This window comes from Anomaloglossus baeobatrachus (assembly GCF_048569485.1).
Source record: "Anomaloglossus baeobatrachus isolate aAnoBae1 chromosome 5 unlocalized genomic scaffold, aAnoBae1.hap1 SUPER_5_unloc_3, whole genome shotgun sequence".
Lineage (NCBI taxonomy): Eukaryota > Metazoa > Chordata > Amphibia > Anura > Aromobatidae > Anomaloglossus > Anomaloglossus baeobatrachus.
Genome location: NW_027441806.1, coordinates 457437 through 467771, shown reverse-complemented (window position 1 = coordinate 467771; position 10335 = coordinate 457437). Strand labels below are relative to the sequence as shown.

Genomic DNA, 10335 nt, shown 5'->3' with positions numbered 1-10335 from the left:
GTACTCGGGCTGCTCGGCGGGGACCGAGTAATCTCGCGATACTCGTGCTGTACTCGTGGTCTTCATTTCTGCATGTTGGCGCTCTTTTGAGAGCCAGCCCTCATGCAGGGATTGGCCGGCAGACCACTGCAATGCCACAGCCCTGTTAGTTGTGGAATTGCAGTGATTGGCCGGCCTGCACAGCGTGACCGAGCCTTTATATCGGCCGGCGCGCTGTGCTGTGCTCACAGCTATCCAGACAGTCAGTGCAGGGAGAGTGTCGCTGATTCAGGGAAAGCTTTGCGGCCCTTTATAGCTTTTTCAGTTGCAGGGCTGCAAACAGTGTGACCAAAAGTCCTTCTCAGGACTATTCTAGTTGTATACAGGCAGGCAGGGTATAGCCAGGTCGGAGTACAGTAGCAGAGTCCTTCTCAGGACTATTGTTGCTATATACAGGCAGGGTATAGCCAGGTCTGAATACAGGCTAGTGACCAAAAGAGTCCTTGTCAGGACTATTGTACCAGTATACAGGCAGGCAGGCAGGCAGGGTAGTGGTGACCGTATACCAGCCTTCATCATATCTGGGGCTGGTGTACACAGTGTAAAACAGTCCAGATAGTGTCTGACTTGTCTGTAATTGTCGCTCCCCAAAAAAACCTGTTAGGTTCTTATTGCGTCCGTGCTTGGTTTTTAAAACCGCACGTGTGTGCCTGTTGGTGGCAGCGTACAGGTGCACTTGTGTGCAATTTCCACAAACTTTGATATAACGCACAAGTAGTGAATATACACGTCAGCAGTGCACAGCATTGCAAAATGCGCAAGGGCATTGGCAAGGAACAAGGAAGTGGACGTGATGGTGGTGCAGGCAGAGGCCGAGGTCGTGGGCAAGCTCTAATTTCGCCACAACAAAGGGCCACATCTAGTCGGTCGCACGTCCTGTCCCAAATTCTTGGGGACCGCAGCAGTACACCGCTCTTGAACCAAGACCAGTGTCAACAGGTTGTTAGTTGGATAGCAGATAATGCTTCCAGTCAGATTGGCACCACCACAAACACTCTGTCTTCCACACGGTCAAGTGTCAGTAGCCGTGATACTGCACCGCACATTTCTGAACCTGATCCTCCTTCCTACCACCAGGCTGAGTACACGTTCTCCTCGGACATTAATGATCCCACACTTGGACACTCGGAAGAGCTGTTCACGTTTCCATTCACACATTCTGGCCTCTCGCCAGCTCATATTGAAGTGGGTCATGAGGAGATCGTCTGTACAGATAGCCAAATATTTGAGCAGCCACGTTCTCACGAAGTTGGCAACGTGTCCCAACAAGTGGTGGACGATGATGAGACACAATTGTCAGCAAGTCAGGAGGAGGAGCAGGGTGCGGAAGAGGAAGACGACGTGGTGGATGATCCAGTAACTGACCCAACCTGGCAGGAGGATATGCAGAGCGAGGACAGCAGTGCACAGGGGGAGGGAGGCGTAGCATCACAACAGGCAGTAAGAAGCAGGGTGGTGGCCCCAGGCAGAAGTCAGGCAACCGTTCCCCGGAACAACACGACGACACAAGGTGCCTGTACAAATGTTAGGTCTTCCCGAGTCTGGCAGTTTTTTAAGTTGGATCCAGATGATTCAAAAAAGGCCATTTGCAACACCTGCCGTGCCAGCATCAGCAGGGGTACCAAAACTAGCAGCCTGACCACCACCAGCATGATCAGGCACATGTCAGCCAAGCACCCGACTTTGTGGGAAGTACAACAGAGTCGAGGAGCAGTGCTTGCTGATGTCACTGCTACGTCTTCGCTGGTTGTGCATGCGAGCCAATCCTCTGTCCATGCTGCCTGCGAACAAGCCTCCTCCACTCCTGCACCTGCAGTTGCCTACGCAGAAAGAACACCATCATCAAGCACGTCCTTGTCCCAGCGCAGCGTTTCAGTTATCCATTCAGCAAACCTTTGAACGCAGGTGCAAATACACTGCCAACACCCCACATGCCACAGTTCTAAATGCTAACATTTCGCGACTGCTTGCGCTGGAAATGTTGCCTTTTAGGCTGGTGGAGACAGAAGCATTCCGCGACCTGATGGCGGCAGCTGTCCCACGTTACTCGGTCCCCAGCCGCCACTATTTCTCCCGGTGTGCCGTCCCCGCGTTGCATAACCACGTGTCACAAAACATCACACGTGCCCTGAACAACGCTGTTTCACCCAAGGTCCACCTAACCACAGACACGTGGACAAGTGCTTGTGGGCAAGGCCGCTACATCTCGTTGACGGCACACTGGGTTAATATTGTGGAAGCTGGGACCCAGTCTGAGCGAGGGACGGAACACGTCCTTCCCACACCAAGGTTTGCAGGCCCTACCTCAGTCAGTGTTTCACCCACACTCTACAGCTCCGGAATGTCATGCTCTTCAGCCTCCTCCTCCTTCTGCGCATCCTCATCCACTGTGCCCTCCACACCAGTCACAAGCTGGAAGCACTGCAGCACTGCCTCGGCGAAGCGGCAACAGGCTGTGCTGAAGCTAATCTGCATAGGTGACAAACCCCACAATGCAGAAGAGCTGTGGACAGCTCTGAAACAGCAGGCAGATCACTGGCTCACACCTCTGAACCTAAAGCCAGGAAAGGTCGTGTGTGACAATGGCCGGAACCTGGTGGCGGCTTTGAGGCGAGGCCAGCTGACACATGTTCCATGCGTGGCCCATGTGCTCAACCTCGTGGTTCAGCGGTTTAGTCATACCCAGAGCTGTCTGATCTGCTGGTAAAAGTTCGCCGCCTGTCTGCACATTTTCGAAAGTCACCTACTGCTTCAGCCGGCCTTGCCGGCTTTCAGCGCCGTTTGCATCTTCCGGCTCACAGACTGGTGTGTGATGTCCCCACGCGTTGGAATTCAACTCTGCACATGTTGGTCAGGATATGTGAGCAGAAGAGGGCAGTTGTTGAGTACCTGCATCACCTAAGCCGTCGGGAAATGGGTCAAACTCCACACATAACACCTGAGGAGTGGAGATGGATGTCAGACCTATGTACCATCCTCCAAAACTTTGAGGACTCCACCAAGATGGTGAGTGGTGATGACGCCATTATTAGCGTCACCATACCGCTACTCTGCCTTCTAAAACGGTCTCTGCTGAAAAACAAACATGATGCATTGCAGGCGGAGCGCGATGAGTTGCAGCAAGAAACAGTAGTGGGTGTGGGTGATAACACACAGCCCAGACTCGTCTCATCACAACGTGCAGTGGAGGACTATGACGAGGAGGAGGATGAAGACATGGAGCAACTCTCCGGCCAAATTGAGGATATGACATGCACACCAGTCATATCCTCGGTTCAGCGTGGCTGGCCAGAGGACAGGGTAGATGAGGAGGAGGAGGAGGAGGAGGAGGAGGAGGACAGCATGTTCAGTCATCTTGTTGGTCAGGCTACTGAAGTCCTGGCTGTTAAGAGTCTGGCGCACATGGCTGACTTTATGGTAAGCTGCCTGTCTCGTGACCCTCGCGTTAAGAACATCTTGGCCGACAATCATTACTGGTTGGTAACACTGTTAGACCCACGCTACAAGGAGAACTTTTTGTCTCTTATTCCCGTGGAGGAGAGGTCAACCAAAATGCAGCAGTTCCGGAAGGCCATACTCACGGAAGTAGGCAAAGCATTCCCCTCACAAAACGCTAGCGGCATAGGTCAGGAATCAGTGGACAACCGAGGCGTTCAGCCGAGAGAGGCACAAGTCCAATCCGCCAGAGGTAGGGGAACAGTCTTTAAGATGTGGGACAGTTTTCTCAGCCCCTCACGTACCACAGCCCCTGAGGTGCGGGGTAGTGCCACAAGAAATCCTAAGTTTGCCCAGATGCTGAAGGAGTACCTTGCAGATCGAACAACTGTACTCCGACATTCCTCTGTGCCTTACAATTATTGGGTATCCAAGCTGGACACGTGGCATGAATTGGCTCTCTACGCCTTGGAAGTCCTGGCCTGCCCTGCTGCTAGCGTTTTGTCAGAGCGTGTTTTTAGTGCCGCAGGTGGAATCATTACAGATAAACGCACCCGCCTGTCAACTGAAAATGCTGACAGGCTGACTCTGATCAAGATGAACAAGGGTTGGATTGGGCCAGACTTCACCACACCACCAGCAAATGAGAGCGGAATTTAAAGTTTGCCATGTACCTCCACTCACCCATGGGTACACACTTCTGGACTTTGGATAATCGCTGGACTGCTCCTCCTTCTCCTCATGCGCCACCATGATGATGACCGTTACAAATTGCAATACTTAGGCCTTTGTTTCAGGTATACCCCCAGTGGTAAATTTTTTCGCCCATTCTTTGCAGAATGGACATTACAACGACAGGAGACCCGCTCCTTTGCAATGGGAACAATGTTTTGAGGCCCTCATGCACGTCTCTACCCAGGGACAACATGGAGCCTCCCAATTTTTGGCTGCCCTGCCTAAGGGCTATACTATAATACACCCACTTCCTTAAAATGGACACTTAATGTTTTGAGGCCCTCATGCACGTCTCTACCCAGGGACAACGTGGAGCCTCCCAATTTTTGGCTGCCCTGCCTAAGGGCTATACTATAATACACCCACTTCCTTAAAATGGACACTTAATGTTTTGAGGCCCTCATGCACGTCTCTACCCAGGGACAACGTGGAGCCTCCCAATTTTTGGCTGCCCTGCCTAAGGGCTATACTACAATAGACCCACTTCCTTACAATGGGCACTTCAGGTTTACAGGCCATCATGCACGTCTCTATCCAGGGACAATGTGGAGCCTCCCAATTTTTGGCTGCCCTGCCTAAGGGCTATACTACAATAGACCCACTTCCTTACAATGGGCACTTCAGGTTTACAGGCCCTCATGCACGTCTGTATGCAGGTGCATTGGTGAACCTCACAATTTTGGACTGCCCTGGCAAAGGAAAATACTACAAAGACTCACTTCCTCAAAATGGGCACATTAGACTCAAGAGGCCTTCATGTACGTCTCTTCTCAGGGACATCGGAGTGCCACACAATGTTTTCACGTAAAATCTTTCATGTATTAATCTCAAAAAGTAACATACACCAGCTCTATCTCACTATTGGGTATGTGCCCTTAACATTTCCGCCATGAAAAATCATTTTGGGGTCATTTTGGAAGGTTTTCTGGTGAGTCCGTAAAAATGGCGTAAAACGCGGACAAAATTGTTCACAGCTGTGACTTTTCAGTGATAAATGCTTCAAGGGGTCTTCCCCATGCTGTTGCCATGTCATTTGAGCACTCTTCTGAGACTTTTGTGCCATTTTTAGGGTTTCTCCATGCTGCCGGGGGGTCATTTCACAAAAATACTCGGGTCTCCCATAGGATAACATTGGGCTCGTTGCTCGGCCCGAGTACACGAGTATCTTGGGAGGCTCGGCCCGAGCTTCGAGCACCCGAGCTTTTTAGTACTCGCTCATCACTATTGGCCTGCTGTAAGTGGGCGGGGTTTCAACTGCATTAATATATTCTTAAATATGTATTCACCTGGGGTAAACACATATTGAATAGTGAGCCATGAACGATCCGAAAGAGCCAACTCTTTTTGGTGAGCGGAGCCATGGGAACCGGATCACCAAGAAGAGCTGGACTGCCCATCACTATATAAGCGCCATGCAAAAAATATCACCCCCTTTCCTGTTCAGCCCTCCATTACCCCAATTTATTATTATTATTATTTATTATTATTATAGCGCCATAAATTCCATGGCGCTTTACAAGTGAAAAAGGGAATACATAAAAACTAGTACAACAATCATTAACAGTACAAAACAGACTGGTACAGGAGGAGAGAGGACCCTGCCCACGAGGGCTCACAGTTTAAAGGGAATGGGTGAGGGCAGAGTGAGGACATAGCTGGTTGTGCAGTGGTATACTGGACTGAGGGTTATTGTAGGTTGTAGGCTTGTCGGAAGAGGTGGGTCTTCAGGTTCCTCTTGAAGCTTTTCACGGTAGGAGAGAGTCTGATATGCTGGGGTAGAGCGTTCCAGAGTATGGGGGAGGTACGGGAAAAAGCTTATATGCGATTGTGGGACGAGGAGATAAGAGAGGAGTAGAGAAAGAGATCTTGTGAGGATTTGAGGTTGCATACCGGGAGACTAGGTCACAGATGTAAGGAGGAGACAGATTGTGGATGGCTTGGTAGGTCATGGTTAATGTTTTGAACTGGAGTCTTTGGGCATTGGGAAGCCAGTGAAGGGATTGGCAGAGTGGTGAGGCTGGGGAATACGAGGGGAGAGGTGGATTAAGCAGGCTGCAGAGTTCAGGATAGATTGGAGGGGTGCAAGAATGTTGGAAGGGAGGCCAGAGAGCAGAAGGTTGCAGTAGTCGAGGCAGGAGATGATGAGGGCATGTACTAATGTTTTTGCTGATTCTTGGTTAAGGAAGGCACGGATCCAGGAGATATTTTTGAGCTGTAGTCGGCATGAGGTGAAGAGAGCTTGGAGGCAATGAGCTTGTGAGACTGGGGAGAGTGAGCAGCCATCAACTTTGATGGATAGGCTTGGTGGAGGAGTTGAATGAGGAGGAGGAAAGACAATGAATTCTGTTTTGTCCATGTTAAACTTTAGGAATCGCGCAGAGAAGAAGGATGAAATAGCAGAGAGACATTATGGGATTTTGGTTAATAAGGAGGTGATGTCAGGTCCAGAGAGGTCGATCTGAGTAACATCGGCATAGAGATGATATTGAAAGCCATGGGACTCTATGAGCTGTCCCAGGCCGAAGGTGTAGATGGAGAACAGCATGAGTCAAAAAACTGAACCTTGGAGGACACCAACGGATAGAGGGTGGGATGAGGAGGTGGTGTGAGAGTGGGAGATGCCGAAAGTTCGGTCGGTTAGGTAGGAAGAGATCCAAGATAGGGCCAAGACTGTGATGCCCAGAGATGAGAGAATCTGTAGTAGGAGGGAATGGTCTACTGTGTCAAAGGCAGAGGACAGGTCCAGGAGGAGGAGGAAAGAGTAGTGTCCAATGGATTTTGCGGTTAGTAGGTCGTTAGTGACTTTGGTTAGGGCAGTTTCAGTGGAATGATGGAGTCGGAAGCCAGATTGTAACCGGTCAAAGAGGGAGCAGGAAGAGAGGTACGAAGGCAGTTCAAGATGGACATGCTGTTCCAGTAGTTTTGAGGCATAAGGAAGAAGTGATATGGGGCGATAATTTGACACAGAGGAAGGGTCAAGGGAGGGCTTTTTGAGGATGGGTGTGATGGAGGCATGTTTAAATCATGAAGGGAATACACCAGTTGTTAGTGATAGGCCAGTCCGACGCTGCTTCAACCTATCTAAGCACTGGAGAATCCTCCGGTGGGCCCCCGAGGCCTCGTTTTGCTTGGCTTTGGCAGTTAATAGGTCATTAGTGACTTTAGTTAGGGCAGTTTCAGTAGAGTCATGCGGTCGGATGCCAGATTGTAGCTGTTCAAAGAGGGAGCAGGAGGAGAGGTATGAGGACAGTTCAAGATGGATATGCTATTCCAGTAGTTTTGAGGCATAGGGGAGAAGGGATATGGGGTGGTAGCTAGACACAGAGGATGGGTCAAGGGAGGGCTTTTTAAGGATGGGTGTGATTGAAGCATGTTTAAAGCATGAAGGCAATACACCAGTTGATAGTGATAGGTTGAAGAGATGGGTTAGGGCTGGGATAAGGACTGTGGTGATGTTGGGGATGAGGTCAAGTACACAGGTGGTTAGATGTGATCTTGAGAGTAGAGTGGAAAGATGATCTTCTGTCATGGGGGAGAAGCTGGATTTGGAAGAAGAGAGCTGAGTGGCTATGATGAGGGGCTGTGGGGATTGTGGGCCAAAGCTTGCTCTGCTGTTGTCAATCTTCTGCTTGAAGAAAGAGGCAAAGTCTTCAGCTGAGATGAGAGGATATTCATCCCTTTACAAGTAGCAGCCCCCCTGTAGGAACATCCACTCATCTGTGCCCCTAAAACACAGAACATCTCCTCAGATCGCCCACATTAAAGGGCCCGTTACACGCAACGACGTAGCTAACGATATACCGCCGGGGTCACGGATTCTGTGACGTACATCCGGCATCGTTAGCGACGTCGTTGTGTGTGACACCAACGAGCGGCCGTTAACGATGGAAAATACTCACCAAATCGTCCATCGTTGACATGTCATTCTTTTTCAAAAAATCGTTGATTGTTGAGGACGCAGGTTGTTTGTTGTTCCCAAGGCAGCACACATCGCTACGTGTGACACCTCGGGAATGACGAACTACAGCTTACCTGCGGCCGCCGGTAATGAGGAAGGAAGGAAGTGGGCGGCTGCTTAGTGACGCCGCTGTGATGCCACACAAACCGTTCCCTTAGAAAGGAGGCGGTTTGCCGGCCACAGCGACGTCGCTAGGCAGGTAAGTATGTGTGACGGGGTCTAACAATATTGTGCACCACGGGCAGCGATTTGCCCGTGAGTCGACGCACAAACAACGGAGGCGGGTACGCTTGCTAGCGATATCGCTGCGTGTAAAGCCCCCTTAAGTCCTATGTAAGCAAAGAAAACAGCTCCAATCTGCAGCCCCTCAGTCTATCAGCTCAGTCTGCACTGAAAGAAGCCCCGCCCCTTCTTGTGATATCATTCCCTCACATGGGCATGACATCACCACAGGTCCTGTAGCCCTCTTGGATTAAGCCTCCACCATACATGGAACAGCTGACCATGTGACCCCCTGACTCCTCCCCTCCATGTGACATCATCACAGGTCCTGTAAGCACAGAGCAGCCATATATCTAGTGTGCGGCTCTGCAGGTGGAGGTAGGTGCAGGGTATTATATATCTAGTGTGCGGCTCTGCAGGAGGAGGTAGGTGCAGGGTATTATATATCTAGTGTGCGGCTCTGCAGGTGGAGGTAGGTGCAGGTTATTATATATCTAGTGTGCGGCTCTGCAGGTGGAGGTGTGTGGAGATTCCCCATTACTGGGCTCAGGCTCCATACACATTAGATGCTGGGGAGAACAATCGCTCTATAGAAGAGAATTCTCCTGATTGCCCCGTGAAGGATGGATATGGACAGGGACAAGATGGCGGAGAGGATATTACACCTCACCCTAGAGATCCTCTTCCGGCTTACTGGAGAGGTGAGAGATTCTGATGACGTCACATTACATCATTCTTATCTATGGGAATAACGGACAGAACTGGAGAGGTGAGGACTCTGGAAATGTCTGGAGTGAGATTTATTACTGTGTCTCTCCATAACCAGGATTACACAGTAGTGAAGAAGACCTCTAGTGAGCGCTGTCAGGCCCCTGTGTCTGAGGGATGGGGAAGACCCCTGAGCCCAATCACGGGGCCTCCACCTCACCCCCCGATACATGAGGACATCAATGACCAGAAGATCCTAGAACTCACCTACAAGATGATTGAGCTGCTGACTGGAGAGGTGACACTGCTGGGAATGCTGGGACATTATACAGTAACGCTATGAAGGGATCGGGGGTGACGGTATCATTGTATGTGTCAGGTTCCTATAAGGTGTCAGGACGTCACCGTCTATTTCTCCATGGAGGAGTGGGAGTATTTAGAAGGACACAAAGATCTGTACAAGGACGTCATGATGGAGGTTCCCCAGCCCCTCACATCACCAGGTAATAGACAGGACTAAATACACACGGCCTATAATTATCTGTATGTAAGGAATGAATTCAGTCCCTGTATGTGTCTCCTCCAGGTCTTTCCAGTAAGAGGACAACACCAGAGAGATGTCCCCGTCCTCTTCTCCCACAGGACTGTAAACAAGAAGATCCCGATGTTCCTCAGGACCATCAGGTAGATGGAGAGAAGGAGCCATGAAATCTCCCTATGATGTGTAGACGGCTGTGAAGGTCTTGTGCTCAGTCTTGTTTTATCCTCCAGTATTATATGTGTTATACTTGTGTAATGAGAGCGGTGGAGATGGCAGGATTAGAGCTGATCATAGATGGGACTTCTCCATCTGTCTGTGACTTTTACAATATTTGTTTCAGGGGGAAGATCTGCCCCATATTAATACTACAGAGACATATGTGAGGGGTGATGAGCGGAGTAAAGAGGAGATTCCTACAGATAACTGCCCAGGTGAGTAGTGACCACTAAATGCAGAGAAGTCACAGATTCTTCTCAGTCACCGGCTGTGGCTGCTTTATCAGGGTTGTAGTCCGGCCATAGGAAATGGTCACCATTCTGCTGCTAGACCACCGCATGCTCCTCCACCCAAAACTGCCCCCATTATTTTGGGCATTGGACGCCCTTCTGTTGGAGTGAGATCTGTATCAGCCAGATCTTACAGGTAGGATCCACCCTATCCCCTGAAATTAGAAGACATTGACCCTTAGCTGCCCAGA

General features: G+C 50.2%; 1 protein-coding gene across 1 annotated transcript in view; it reads left to right on the top strand.

Moving 5' to 3' along the window:
• The first annotated feature begins 9704 nt into the window (after positions 1-9704).
• Positions 9705-10335, top strand: part of LOC142259155 (uncharacterized) — a 118875-nt gene continuing 118244 nt past the window's right edge. Inside the window, exons 1-2 of the mRNA XM_075331660.1 lie at positions 9705-9781; positions 9979-10069. The gene's annotated coding sequence lies outside the window, so the exon portion shown is untranslated. The remainder of the gene's footprint in view (positions 9782-9978; positions 10070-10335) is intronic.